Source organism: Cyanistes caeruleus, chromosome 7 (genome assembly GCF_971803275.1).
Source record: "Cyanistes caeruleus chromosome 7, bCyaCae1.hap1.1, whole genome shotgun sequence".
NCBI classification, from domain to species: domain Eukaryota; kingdom Metazoa; phylum Chordata; class Aves; order Passeriformes; family Paridae; genus Cyanistes; species Cyanistes caeruleus.
Genome location: NC_141707.1, coordinates 2,427,999 through 2,443,458, shown reverse-complemented (window position 1 = coordinate 2,443,458; position 15,460 = coordinate 2,427,999).

The window sequence follows — 15,460 nt, the reverse complement described above, 5'->3', positions numbered from 1 at the left end:
CTCCATTTTTCAAGAATTTTTTTTTCCCCCCAAGCACCATCCTTGCTCCAGGACTCTCCTCCCCCTTGCTCCAGGCCCTGCAGCCCATCCACCTCTCCAAAATCCCTTCACAAAAGGTGACTCAGGGCTGCCACGTGTTGCCTTTTGTGCAGCTCAGGTACTCCAACCTGGAGGGAAGGAATTCAGCTTCGGGGGAAGAAAGGGGCTGGTAAATCATTCAGCATCCAGCTGGGAAAGCATAAATTTAAGAGTCCTGACCACGTGAAAACATTCTGCGGCTGAACAAGAGGCAGCTCCGGTGTTGTATTCATGGCCTCCCGACCAGGGCTGTACTGAGAGGCTGCCTGCCTTTGGCGCCGTTGGGAGATTTACAGCCAAATTTCGGAGAGCGCTAGCGTGCCCCTGTGCGAGCGCAGGGCCGAGCAGCTGCATGTCGTGGTTTATCCTGCTAGATCCAAACCCTGCCTTAGACTAAACACGCCTCTGCCATCATTAGTGAATCACTTCTACATCCCCTCGAAGCTTCCAGGGCTTGGATTCCAGAAGCTTTTTGCTGCCGCGGGGCACTAAAATGTTGCGGAAGACAAAGCAAGGTGTGGCAGCCGGTTTTGTGGGGATTATCCCGCTGGGATAATCCTGGGGCTGGGGCTGCAGGAAGATGAAAGCTGGGGAATGGGGAGGAGTGAAAGTGGGCGGCAGCCCCAGCTTTAACCCCTTTCCCGGCACGGGCAAGGTGAGGTGCGGGGCACTGCTGCCCTGGCTCTGGCATTGCAGCCCGCAGGCAGAGCTGCCCCGGGAACGTGTCCAGGAACCCCGCGGCCCCGCACCCTGCCGGGCTGGGCTGCCTTCACGGCACCATCAAGCAGGCAAGACCGGCGTTCCCGAGCCCCACGCACACAGCGAGGGCGAGCGAAGGGCCGGGAAAGGAGCGGGTGCCATGCTGGGAGCGCCCCGGGGCTCGGATAAGTGCTGGCGGAGGGAATGAGCTCAACTCGCTGATTCACTCCCTCCTTCAAGACCAGACTCGGCTTGCGAGCCGAAGCCCAGGGCTTGGTGGAGCAGGAGGTGCCAGGGCAGGTCCTGCGGGCGCTGGGTACCCTTTGGGGGTGAGGGTGTTCCGTAGTCCTGAGCAGCGGCGGGATGCTCCTCGGGAGGGATGTTCCTCGGGTGGGATGCTCCTTGGGAGGGATGCTTCTCGGGAGGGATGCTCCTCGGGTGGGATGCTCCTCGGGTGGGATGCTCCTCGGGTGGGATGTTCCTCGGGAGGGATGCTCCTCGGGAGGGATGCTCCTCGGGGAGAAGAGCTGTATCTCTCTCGCTCGCCCATCCCCGGGGAGCGTACCCGACCACCCCCGGCTGCAAGAGACCCACGGCCGTGAGAGCCCCGGCCCCGGGGGCTGGGGGCGGGCTGAGCCTCGGCTCACCCGCCCGGGGCGGGCCGGCCCTGCCGCCCCTCCCCTCTCCTCCCCGCCCCCCGGGTCGTGCCGATCCCGCCGCTCCGAGCTGAACCGAGCCGCGCTGCGCTACCGGCAGCGAGCGGGCACCATGCGCACGGGGTGAGCGCCGGGGCTGCGGGGAGCACCGGGCTCCTGGAGCCGCCGGGCATGGGGGGCGCAGGCGGTGCGGGAAGCACGGAGACTCCGCGGAGAGGCGGCGCCGATGGCACCGGGACCCTGGGGCAGGACAAGGGAGGGAGCAGCCGAGGAGGACGACGACCTCGGGGGCCGGGGGGTCCTCGGTGTAACCCTGGCGGGATCACTGGGGCACCGGGACCGCGGGGACACCGCGGGAGGTGTCACCGGGACCGGGAAGCCGCCGGGTGGGGCGCACGGGTGGCGAGGGAAGGCCGGTGCCCCGGGGGGCTGGGGGGTACCGGGACCCTGCAGCCGCCGGGGCGGGGCGTCCTCGCTGTGACCGCAGGAGGACCTCGGAGTGGGGCTGGGGCGCCCCGCATTCGGCAGGAGAGTGGGTGATCTCGCTCTCTCCTTCCCTTCCCGCAGGTGCCCCCCGGCGCGGCTGCTGCTCGGGCTCTTTGTCCTGCTGGTCCCCGCCGCTTCGCAGGAGCCGGGTAACGTGGACGGGATGCTGCGGGATGCTGGGGAGGGGGGTGCCTGCCGCCGCGTCCAGGTCCCATACCTACTCCCTGTCCTGAAGCCCTCCCCATCCCTTGGGAAGCTCTCCCCAGCAGGAATGGGGGCTGGAGTCCCCCCTCGGGCCAAATGCTGAGCCCAGTCGTGATTCCCGAAGCTGGGGGTGATCCCTTCAATGGCCGCATCCCTCGTGGCTGCCGAGCCCGGAGGGTCCCCGTGTGCTCCATGCCATCGGTGGCCAGGGATGCTGGGGAAATCCCTGGCTGCAGTTCCCTGGGAGGAGAGGAGGGTGGTTTGTCAGGTCCGTGCTGGCTGCGGGACAGGCGGGATGGCGTTGCCCCAAAGCGGCCGCGCTCCATGTGTTAGCGGTTTCTCCACGAGTCTTCCTTGTGGCTGCGTGTCCTTGGAAGTGTTGTGAGTGGTCGGGAGCCTCGAGCGTGTGCCCTAGGGATGCAACACCTCCCACACCCTTCTGGGCTTTTCCCTGCCTTCGGGGCTCCGTGTAACATCCCACTTCTCAAGCTGCCGGTGCGCCGGGAGAGGGGAATTCAGCGCTGACTCAGCTCCCCAGTCCTTTCCCCACGAGGCACACGAGCCGGTTCTCCCACTGCCTGTGTTTCTGGTGAACTTTACCTCCCCGACAGGGAAGCTTCCTGCCGGCTGCCAGGCGGGATGAAAGCCCTCTGGATGCGTGCCCAGCGCCCAGAGGCAGGAACAGCCACGGCTGACACAGGGAGCCCCCACTTGGATCCCAGGAACCCCAACTGCCAAAGCAGCTGAGCTGCAAGTGGCAATCCAAAAACCAGGATGGAGTGGATTTTCTCTGGGGTAGTGATCTGGCTGTCTTTGGCTTGTGCCAGCATGGTGTGAAGCATCACTCGTGTCCCTCTCTGCTGCCACAGGCTGGGCATGACAATTCTGTTAGTGGCATCCCCAGGTACAGGCGAGCTCCAAGTCGGCTGTGAAATTGGTGGATTATTTACTGGAGTAAGGCTTTGTGTCATCTAGGAACAGCTCTGGCACTGCTCTGTGGGCAGCGGGGTCAGCTGTGGAGGGAAGGAGGCTGTGTGGGGCAGCGGGGATGCCCAGCATTCCCAGAGCACATCTGGGAACACTGAGGGAAACTCTCCAACTGCTCAGGGCTGCATTTATGATGCTGCTTTATGTGGCGTGGGTGCCTCCCCAGGGACCGCAGGAACAAAGCTCCCCTTAGAGATCTGCAGAGATGGGAACATCATTCCCATGTGAAATCCTGAACTGGCTATTTTAGGTCCCTGGAGACTGTCCAGCATGGCTGAGCTGAGTTGGAGGGCTGGGCACTGCTTTAATAGTGGGTACTCAGAGTTATCTGTGGCCTTCCCACCCTCTCTCCACCTGCATCCTTGGGCACTCGGGGCTGGCCAGGACCCTCTGCTGAGCTGCAGGTCCATCCCCCAGCTTTGAGCAGCCACGCTGGGGGCCCCAGGATGTGCAGAAGGGATGGGTGCTGGGGGAGCATGGCCGGCGCCGGTCACCACTGGCAGGGAGGTGCCTGTCTCACCCAGCTGACTTGGCCATCTCCCAAAGGCAGGCTGCGGATCGGGTTTTAAAGGAATTCAGAGGGTTGGTGTGGCTTTTTTTTCCTTCTTTTCTTTTTTTCTTTCCCCCCCACCCCTTCCCTTGGTTCAATGTCCAAGGACTGCAGGGCCTGTTCTGCCAGCCCGCCTTTGTGATGGCTCCTGGGGAATGTTTGCTCCAAAGGCTGTCCTGGCATGGAGATAACCTTTCTGTTTATCTGCCTGCCTTGCAAATTTGGGGGCTTAGCTGCCCCAAGCTGGGCTGGCCTCTTATCACTGGATCTCTGGGACTCCTCAGGAAGAGCACATAGCCGTGAGGAATAGTGTGGGGATGCTGCCATGGGTCTGGTCTGGGGAGCATTGGCGGGGATCACAAGTAGGGCTATGACTGACCCCAAGCATGGGCTGGGTCAGACACTGGGGAAATTCCAATTCCCAGGGGGGCAATCCTGTGCCAGGTCCCTGGAGACAGGTGATCAACTGGTCAGGCCACCCCAATCTGGTGATAGAAACAACCATGCATTGGAACAGACTGCCCAGGGAAGTGATGGATTCACCATCCCTGGAAGTGTTTGAAAACTGTATAGGTGTGACTCTTGGAGACATGGTGGAACTGGCTGTGCCGGGTTAGTGGTTGCGTCTGATGATCTTGGAGGTCTTTTCCAACAGTGATGCTTCCATGATTCTGTTATCTTCTCTCACACTGAATTTCTGTGCATCAGTTTGGGGCTGGGAGGAGCCCCTAAAGCAGCCTCATCTCTCTGCTGTGCTGCTGCTAAGGGTGCAGGCAGCACCTGGGAGTTCAAGCTGCCTCCTCCCACTGTTATGGACAGCAGGTGCTGGAGCTGCAGGTGAAGAGGTTCATTCCTCTAATTTCCATCCCCAGTGGGCTGTGGGTACTGCTGGCTGGGATTCCTCACAAGCATGTGGTGCTGTGCAAAGCAGTTTACAGCCTGTGACACAACTGCTCTGGTGTCAGCACCTGGGGGGTTTGACAGGTGGATCAGAGCTTTCCTAGCATTATTTCAGGAATTTCTTCAAGAGACATGAGGGGGATTGGCTGTGGGCAGCACCCAGCATCGAGAGCTTGGCTGGGGCAGGGTTGGCACCTCTCAGCTCTGACAGCGTTGTTTGACTGCCGAGGTTCCCAGCAGGGGCTGGAGGAACTGGGGAGGATGCTGTGCTCAGGCTCCTCACCTCCTTATCAGCTGGCAGGACTGCTGTTTGCAAAGCCTTATCTGTGCCTGGGAGCTGCTGGGGAGGGGGAGCTGCCCCGGGCTGCCGGCAGCCAGAAGAAGCCGAGGCTGCGGGCATCTCCCTGCAGCACATCTGGGCTCCTGGTCCCTCACCCAGCAGGTGATGTCTGTCTGTCCCTCCTGCCTGTCCTAAGGAGGTGGCAGCAGGGATGAAGTGGCTGTGCTTGAATGGTGCTTTGGGGCTGGAAATTAGCTTTAAAAAGAGACTGAGTATTCCTGCAGAGGGGCTGTGCTTCCTGGCAGGCGTTTGCTTCCTCTGAAGCACACAACCTTTTCAAGCCCTAATCCTAATTTTTCCATCACTTCTCCAGCTCTGTACCAGAGCTTGGTCCATCCACAGCCTCTGTTCTCCCAGAGATCTTGCCTTGATTTTAGGTTTCCGTGTGGTGTCTGCTGGCCCAGCATAGCTGGGAGCTCCCCCTGCACTGCTGCATGTCCCTGGAGGGATGGAGAGCTTTCTCTCTCAGAGAAAGGAACCAACACCTGAACATCACTGGGCTATGCACTGCACGATTCATTAGAAGCTTTGAGGCCTCTAAGTATTTAGTCTAACAGCTTATGGACTCTTATAGTGGCTGATGCCATTAAAAAATTGAATTGTTGCATTGCTGAGATTGCAAAGGAATTTGGGAGATCTGTAATCTAAAGTTATGCTCAAAGCAGGGTCCATACTGAATTCACACAAGATGCTTCAGTGTTTAGTATGGTTGAATCTGGAAAACTGCAACCTCTCAGGCAACCATTTTTAGTTATTACCCTCATAATTTTTCTTCTCATATTCAGTCAAAACCTCTCTCATGTAAATTAATGACCATTGTTTCATATTTCAACTCTGAACCTTAGCAAAGAAGTCTTGCTTCAGCAAACTTCTCAGCAATCTCCTCATGGGTGCCAAAGTTCCTGACAGGTTCCCTGCAGTGATCCTTTTCCAGACAGAACAAGCTCCACTCCCTCAGCCCCTCCTCAGAGCACAAATATGATCCAGCCCCAGCTATCTTGGTGGCCCTCAGCCTGCTCCAGATGATCAAAATCTTCCCAGTATTGGGATCCCCAAATTGGATGCAACATTCTGGATTGATATAGAAAACACAGACTTCAGCAAAATGATTGCTTCTCTCATCTTCCCTGCGGCCACTAGAAAATGCTGCCCAGACACTCCCATATTCTGGAGAAGCAGGGCTTTTTTGCTGTGAAGAGCAGCCTCTCAGTGACACTGCTCCGTATTTATTTTGGCCTGCAGCTGGACTGACCTCTCCTTCCAGTGTTTATGGCGACAAAACTTGGGTGCTGTCAAACAGCAAATCCGAGCCCTTGGAGAAAACGTTTTGCAATCCTGCTTCAAGCGTCATTGCCTGGCTTAAAAAATCCCTGAGCAGAAAAAAAACTGTGCTGCTGGGAAACTGGCTTTGCTCTTGCAGGGGGATGTCACCACTCCTTTATAAGGAAGCAGGAGCATGAGAAGCAGGGGGCAAGGACTCATCGAAGGCTACATCCTCTGATAAAAAGGGGGGAGAGGGACTTCTGACATGAGCCTGGAGTGACAGGACAAGGGTAAAGGGCTTCACACTGATAGAGGGGAAGGGATGGAATACTGAGACGGAATTCTTTCCAGTGAGGTTACCCAGAGGAGCTCCTGGATTCCTGGGAGCGTTCCAGGCTGGGTTGTATGGGCTTGGAGCACTCTGGGACAGTGGAAGGTGTCCCTGCTGATGGCAGGGAGTGGAACAAGGGAAGGTTTAGTGTCCCTTCCAACCCACCCATACTCTGTGACAGGGATACCATGTCTCCCCTGCACCACTCTGGCCTATCATGACTGTTGGGGATGATGCTCTAAGCCCTGGAATAACAATCCCAGCAAGTGCACCATCCTTTTTCCCAAACTCTTGATAGTTTACCCAGACAAGAATTAATTCTGGCATTTCAGTAGAGAGTTCAAAGTGCTGAAGGAGACATCTGGGATTAAGTACTGATGTATATCAGCAGCCCAGAGGTATGGGATTAATAAAACATTCTAACGATTCTTCTGGGGTATCTGATGACATTTGGGAAAGCATTGGAGAGGAATCCTTTCCAAGAGCATGCTGCATCTCTCTGACTGAGGGTGCAGCCTGGAGGCAGTGTCTTGGATGTTAGGAAGAAATTCTTCCCTCTGAAGGATGGCACTGGTACAGGTTGATGACAGAAGCTGTGGCTGCCTCTGGATCCCTGGCAGTGCCCAAGGTCAGGTTGGACACTGGGGCTTGGAGCAGCCTGGGACAGTGGAAGGTGTCCCTGCCCCTGGCAGGGGGTGGCACTGGATGAGCTTTAAGGTCCCTTCCCACCCAAACCACTCTGTAAGGTTCCATGATGGAGGGAATCCCAGGTCCCAGTTTCCTCCCTGCCAGCTGTGGGGGGCTCTCGCTGGCTCTCCTGTCCTCCAGCCACGTCCCTCATCCCTTGGGTAGTGGTGGTGTGTGTGGAGCAGCAGTGCTGCTGCCCTCCCTGTCCTGCAGATGGATGAGAGGTGGTGCAGGGGAAACCTGCAATGGTTTCAGCTGGTGCTAAATCCTCTTAAATCCTTGGGATTTGGAACAGGTCCCTGACTTTGTGGGTGGAGGAAGGCATACGGTAGCAGCATGTTGGCTTTTAGTGTTGGCCTTGGTTGGCCTGGGAAGCTCATTGCCAAAGACATCATTGAAGCACAAGAAGCTAAAAAGGTTAGAAAATGGTCTGGAAATTTGTACAGCTAACACAGGCTCTGGTTTTGCCTTAATATTTGGATTTGAAGCCACTGGGAGAGACAAAGGGGAGAGCTGGAGAAGGCTTGAGGGCAAAAAACCTCCACACCCTGGAGGTGTGAGCGTGGTTAATCAGCCCTTTGGGAGTGAAGGGGTGGTTTCCACCAGCCAAAAGAGGGTGGCTTTGACCTCCTAAGGAGTGCTGGGAGGGAGCAGGACACTGACACCCCCTGGGCTCTGGGCTGGGGCTGCTCCAGGGTCAAGGCTCCAGAGGCTTGCTGTGCTCCTGGCTCTGACCAGCAGTGCTGTTTGGCAGCAGTGGCCCCGGCACCAGGGCTTTCTCAGCAAGCAACATCTGGTCCGGAACATCCCGTGTCTTAAAAAGGTTGCTTTTGTGGAATTTTTATTGCTTTTTTTTGGCATTGCCTCCCAGCCCTTTTCTAAGATGGAAATTGGTCATTAGTGGATTTTATTGTAGTTTTATTTTATTCCCAAGCTCAGTCTGCTGGTTTCTTCCTCCCCTGGGGGAGGAATCTGTCTGTTCCTCTGACCCTGTCCCCAGATTGTGGGAGGCTGCTCAAACAGCCCAGGGTGGGAATAGGAGCTGGGGCACCTGGAACCCAGCATCACCATTCCTGTGCTCTTCCTGCTGTTACCACTGGCATAAATCACCAATATCATGCACCAGCAAAGACAGGAAAGGGGACAGGGAGCTAAATCAACAGTTACCCCAACTACTCAGGCTGCAGCCAACCTCCCAGTTACAAAGCTGGTAGCTAAACCAGACAGCAAGCCTCAACCAATGCTGTTGCTACTAGCACAAGAAGTGGAAAGTGCACAGACAAAACCGATCGACCAGTGGATGATGATGATGATGATGATGATGATGATGATGATGATGATGATGATGATGATGATGATGATGCAGGAGAAGGACCCTCAACGCCTCCTGACACAAAACCAAGAGTCAAAGCAACTGGCACATGATCAGAGGCTAATATTGAGTCCTTTCCCTGAAAGACCTTTGTGGCCTGAGGAACGACTACACTCAATACAGTAGTACACTACACTACCTGATGAATCTATAATTAGTTGGTTAGTCCATCTGTGGAGGACGGACCCAAAGGTCCTTGAAGCTCACTCTGAGTTTATAACCACCTGCCTTTCCTCTGGGAAACACGGTAATCAAACCAATTTATCCTTTTCCACCCTCCTTGTTAGTCTGTAACTTAATTGAGTTGGAGATTATTGACTTTTGGATAAACAGCAACTTTTTGATAACCCCCAGAGAAGCTGGTGCTGCTCACTTGTGGCATGGTGAGAAGGCATCTGTACAGCTTGGTCCTTCCCCTGAGGTCCCAAAATATTTTCTAGATGGGTCAGGACCCTTATCCTGGGGACCCAGGACAAGCAAGTGAGATGGAGCCCCTGGACACCTCATGTGACCCTCTAAGTGATGCCAGTGTCTCCCCAGCTGGGTTCCAGAACTGGAGAAGTGCCCTGTCCTGCTGAGAGCTGGGGCTCAGGGGAGTACTGATGGGTGGGAGTAGGTGGAGCAGAAACCTGCAATGATTTCAGGTGGCACTAAGTGCCCTTGGAGATCAGGAAGTGAGAGAAAGTCCCAGCCCCGGGGCTGTGGGTGGAAGGAGGCGTGTGGCAGCAGCACACCAATGATTTTTGGTTTTTACTGTAGATTCTTTGAATGTTTTGGCTTAAAATGGACCTCAAAGCCCATCTCATTCCACCCCCTGCCATGAGCAGGGACACCTTCAACTATCCCAGGTAGCTTAGGTTTCAGGATTTGGTTAACCAGTTGTTACTTCTGCAGCTGCTCTGGGAACATCGTTTTGGTGGGGAGATGGCGATGTCAGGCCATGAAGGTGGGAGGTTGTGTGGGGCTCCCGGTGTCCCAAATGGCTGTGTGTGGTACCAGTGGGCTGGGCTGGGCTCTTGGTCAGAGTCTAATCCCACCAGGATTTTCCCAGTGCTGGGCTGGATGGAGATCTCAAACACATCACTCCCAGCTGGGATGCAATGGGGTGGTGGGCCTGGCTCCCTCTGGTTGCCAGGGGGAATGGGAATCCTCGTGGCATCCTTCAAGGGCGGGCTGACAGCCCGGCTCCAGCCAGCCCCCGGCTGGTGCTGACACTGATGGCTCCTTTCCCACCGGCTCTTTTTTCTTTTCCCCTGCTAATTGCAGAGTTGACATCGTCCCCTCTCATGAAAGGCTCTTTTGTCAGCCGAGTTGCTGGGCAAAGCCCGGGCTTGGCAGCAGGTTGAGCCCCGGGCCCTTCTCCTGCACATCCCTCTGCAGGGGCAGGCAGTGAAACACGACAAGGCGATGTCCCTCCCTCCCTGGCTCCCGGCTGAAACAAATCCGAACACCTCAACAGCGACCAAATCCCTCCTTTTAGCCAACGGGGCCTGGTTTTCGGCCGGTTCCAGCTCGGCAGCGGAGGGAAAGGTCAGCCCGTCTAGACTCTAATCCGCCAAGTGTTGGATTTCTGTGTTTCTCCTCCCGATTTCTGTGTTTCTCCTCCCGCAGGTGTCCGAGCGGCGCCTTTGGGCCGCGCTGCGGTCCCGGTGTGTCGCTCCGCATGGCCGGGCAGCTCCGCAGCTGGGCTGGGCTCCGGCCCTGCTCCCTGCACCTGCCCCGGCCTCTGCCCGCGGCTCCTGGGGCCGAACGTCAGGCCGCAGGCAGGCGACTTGAGGATACCGATGGTAGAACAGGCTTGTGGATGTTTGATCCACCACAGGGTGGGTGGTGAGGCACTTCTGTCCCAAGAATGACACCAGGCCGGGTTTGCGGACCGCACTGGAGTGGGATGCGCCACACCAGCACTGTAAATCTGAGTGTCACGGTGGAAATGGGTCTGCCGGTGCATCCCCTGATCCCAATGCTCTGATCTCCCTCCCAGAACATCCCCTGCCTCCCGCTCCATCCCCTGTATGCCAGCACCTGGGTCTCCCAGGACATCCCTCAGTCTGTTCCAGCTGTGCAGGGGTGGCTGATAACCCCTTACATCCCTCTGGCCTCGGGGCCAGCCTCGGTGGCAGCAACACCGGTAAAAATGTGTCTGTTTGGGTCGGGAGCAAAAATATTTCCAATTTTCTTCATTCAGCTGTTTAATCTTTTTATCTCGAAGTTGCTGCTCAATCACCTGAGGCCCCAGTTTGCCCCCGGGGTTACTGGTGTGTGTTGCTCCCTGCCCGTGTGCAGCTGGTGCCAGAACTCAGCACCCAAACATCCGACGGGTGGCTGCCGTGCATCCCGAGCCCTCCACATCCGCGGCACAGCTGCCTGATAACATTGTCCCATTTCAATCTTTTTTCAGCCTTTTCCTCTGCTTTCCCAGCGGCCCCTTTCCGGGCTTTCTCCTGCCTTCTTTGCTTGTGAAGTGGCTGCCCAGAGTTTCTCCCACGAGCTGTGCAAGCGTTGCTATTCCCCCCATCCTGCTGAGCTCTGGCGTTCCCAAGTGTGGGGCACAAAGGAGCCAGAAGGGGTTTGATGAGCAAAGCCTGGGTTTGATCTGGATGGAGGGGGGCCAGGAGCTGCTCCCAGTACAGCCCCGGGAGCTCCTGCGGGCTCCAGCGTCCCCTGAAGCGGGGTGCCGGTCCCAGGGCAGGGCTCTCTCTGAGCTGCTGGAGCCTCAGCAAGAGGCCACACGCTTTAGTGAGGAGCTGTGTGCCTGGGAGGAGGGGGGGTCATTCCCTCAAATCCCAGCTGGGTGCTCTGGAGGCAGGCTGCAGCTTGCCCGGAGTCCCAGAGCGTAGCTCCTGTCGACGTGGGATTTCTTTTTTTTTCCCCCCTGCAGCTGGATCGGGTTAAGTGGGGTTTTAGAAGCGTTTTCTTTTCTCCTGGGTGCCTAAAACAACAGTAAATAAAATCCCAGCCCGACGAGTGACACTGCTGCTGCTGCGAGGAAGGGAAGATGTTGCTCTGCTGATTTATGGGGATTTTTCTTTTTTTTGCTTTTTAACTTTACAGGCCACTGCTAGCATTTGTGGAATTGGCTTTCCTGCAGGAAAAACTGGTTTCCAGCATTCCCATTAGGATGAAATTTCTGTGATCGTGTAATTAAAATGCAGAAGAAAATAAAATAGCAATGTATAAATAGATGCCAGAGGACCTGGGGCTCGTAGCTGGATCCTTTGGAGGTTGTGTGTGTCTTCTGTCTTGTTCTGACCTTGGCTATGCTGCTTGCAGCCTGTGGCAGGGAAAGAAAAAAAAAAAAAGCATTTTTTGCACTTTCTCTGGGCTTTGTGGCTCCTGCACTAGCCTGCAAAAGCAGAAAAAAAATAAATCTACATTTTGACCACGGGAATGTTTTAATCCATCTTGAGGCAGTCTCCACAGTTTTTTTTATCACCTTATCTGAGCTGGGGCTGGCACCAGGATGAACTCTTGTTAAGCAGGGAATGTTGGGACTGTGACTCCTCCATCCCATAAATGAAAAATTATGGATTTGACTCATCCCTATCCTCTTGCAGTAGGACAGCAGCAGTCTGCAGGGTCTTATCCTGGGGGTCCTGGCTCCCCAGAACTTTTAAGCAGGGAAGAGAAACTCTCCTTTCATAGGATTATTTTTTTGGGTTTGTGTTTTTGTGGGGGGTTGTTTTTTCATTGCTTTCTGTTGTTTGTTTCCAGAAAGGATTCACTGCTTAGACTTGGATGTTTGGGAGGTGAACATTTTTTCATCTGGGATGGCAATGGGGTAAAAGACCCGCTGATTTTTGGGGCACCTTGAACCCAAAGCGTGGCCATCGGGAATAAAACCATCCCAAATCCCAGAATCCCAGTTTTGGCTTAAGTCCTACCCAATTCCATCCCCTGCCATGGCAGGGATACCTTCCACTGTCCCAGGCTGCTCCAAGCCCCAGTGTCCAACCTGGCCTTGGGCACTTCCAGGGATCCAGGGGCAGCCCCAGCTGCTCTGGGCACCCTGTGCCAGGGCCTGCCCACCCTCCCAGGGAACAATTCCTGCCCAAAATCCCATCCATCCCTGCCCTCTGGCACTGGGAGCCATTCCCTGTGTCCTGTCCCTCCATCCCTTGTCCTCAGTCCCTCTCCAGCTCTCCTGGAGCCCCTTGAGGCCCTGGAAGGGGCTCTGAGCTCTCCTGTGGCAATGCTCAAACCCCACCTGGCATGGTCCTGCCATGGGAGGTGAGCCGGCTGCAGCAGGGTTTGGGATTGCCGATCTCCAGAGGTCCCTTCCCAGCCGCAGCCCTCCAGGAGCAGTGAATGACGTTCCCGAGAGACTGCCCAGCCTTCCCAGCCCGCCCCCCCTTTGAACCCTCTGGTATGTGAATTTTTGCTGGTGTCAGAGGGTCGGCGGCTGCAAAATCCCTCCCGGTTAAAGGGTGGGAATACCAGTGTGTGCAGCTTGGGATAATTACCAGTTGTCAGCAAAACAATAGTGGCATTGTGGGGCAGGAGCAAAGGGAAAGGGCCCCTGTCTTGAGCGTAATGTTACTTTTCTATTTACGTTGCCACAGTCTTTGCTGAGAAATGGCCCTATTCTCTCTAATCCTCCCCTTCAGGCATGCCTGCTGGGCTTTTTTGTGCGGTTTGGGTTTGTTTTTTTTTTTAACCCCTTATCATCCCAGGAAACAGCCTGTGGGTACCTGGTATCTCAGTGGTGCTGTGCTGCAGGGATGGCCTTGGCTCATGGCATTGTGCCCGTGGGCTGGGCAGCTTTGCTTTGGGACGCTGAGGCCTGGGATAGTGCCCGGCTGTGGCATTGTCCCTGCACTCAGGTGGGGGCAAACCTGATCTGGAATCTCCACCTTCATGCAAGCAGCAATACAATTTACACCTCTCCTTGTTCTTGGGACTTGTTACAGGTAGTGAACTTCAATGCATTAAAGCTGCTCACTGGCATTGTATTTTGCTTTAAAACCAAGTGACTTGTAGAAAAAGGGAATAGTTGGTTAAATACCAACTCTGCTTGTTGGTTGGAAAGGGATGGTGTGTGTTCTGGCCTCATCTAGCTCCTGCTGGCTTTCCCCAGCACTTGCATGGAGCAGCAAGGGGTCACCCACCTGTTTGACCCCTTTATTATCCATCTCCAAGGCTGTTTGGACTTCCTTGAAAGATCTGAGCTTTCCTGCTTAAATACTTGTGGAGACATGGCAGGGATAGGGGGATTTCAGCCTTGGCTGACATCAGGTTGTCATCGCTCAACTTGATTCCATTGATTGATGTCTCACTGTGGCACTGGGGCGTGTGCAGCTGGCTGGGCTCAAGGCCTGGGTGACGCTTTCCCTCTTCCAGTGGCCCCTCATCCAGGCTGTTCATGACCCCAACATCCACCCCCAAAGGGCCTGCCAGGCACCTGTGCCTGTTGTATCCCCAGTTCAGGGGTCCAGAAGGTCCAGTGCAGAGCTTGGTGCCCCACAGACAGCCTGGGGTGGGATGCAGTGGGATGTGACAACAAAGCACCGTGGCCAAGGTTGGCTGCCTGGTGCAGAGGAAACTTTGGAAGGAGCCAAAACTTTGGAAATGCTGCCAAAGTCAGCGGCACAGGCAAACTATTGTCTGAGGAGTGCAGAGAGGTGGAAAGACCACGGAGCAGACACGGAGTCTTATTACGGGCACAGCTGGGGGCTTCCAAGCCAAACAAAGTCCCCTGCGCTGCAGGAGGGCAGCACTGACAAGAGCCAGGCTGGTTGGATGAGCTGGAGATTGTAGCTGAAATCCCAAAACAAGCCCCCTTCACAGATCCCCCTTTTCCTGTCCATTCCCTAAGAAAATAGCGTTCCTCACCACCTGGCCCTACAGCAAGCGTGTGAGCTTGGATTCTGTTTGCCGCATGCTGTGCTGAGGGTGAGGTTAATGACCTGATGGGTGGTTTTCCTCCCTGAAAGCCCATGGTGAGGCTCTTTAAAGCATCCATGATCTGTGGCAGTTGCCTCCTGCAGCAGCATGGACCAGCTGGCACCCGGCATCACGGGCTGGGCAGGCGCAGGACGGATGCTGTTGCACGGGATGGAGGCTGTGACGCTCCGCTGTAGCTTTAGGTACAGCATCTCTTGGTAGCTCTTCTGCATTTTCTTTGGTGAATTTGGGTTCTTAAGCTGTTGTTGGTATTTTCTTCATGTCTGAAGTCCTGGAAAACAGCTAGGAATGGGCACCTCCTGGTTTTCTGTTGTGTAGGCTTCAAAGCTGTTGCTGGGTTACCTGCTGACAGTGCTTTGTTGCTCCGTCACATTGTTGGCATAGTTGAGGGATATCGTTGTTTTGGAAAGTTTTGTTTGAGCTCTGGGGACGTGTACCCCACCTGGGTGCCTTGTCCTCCTCTGATTTTCCAGTTGGGATGGCATTGAGTCGGATCATAAGCCCTCCATGCCTTCCCTCATCTCCCCTCATCCTGCTACACATCTGTCCACAATGCTAACCGGGGTGCCAGGTGCATTGATCTCCCTTATCCCCTGGGAAAGGAGTGCCTGGGAATGGGAATTCCCTTCTTCCCCGTCCCCCGGGGAGACAGCAACCAACCTCCCTCCACCGACTACCTGTCCTGAGGGTGGTGGCGGTGCTGCTGGAGCCCCTCGGCTTCATGCCGAGGCAGGAATGCCAGGAACTCGATTGAAATTTGGGGCTTCCCGGCTGAGCCAGAACCTTGGTGGGGGGTGAGGAGCGGAGTCTTCCCCTGCCTAGGAAGCAATTAGTCTGCAAGGTGATTTATTAACGTGGAGGAGGATGATCCAGGGGGTCGAATTCCTTCCCTCACTTCCCTGCCTTATCTCCGGGCTGTTGGTGTGCCCCGGGGGGAGGTGAGTGATTGGAAGCAGAGACATTGCCCCAGTGGAGACAGGATGAGGTGGGACTGGGGGCTACA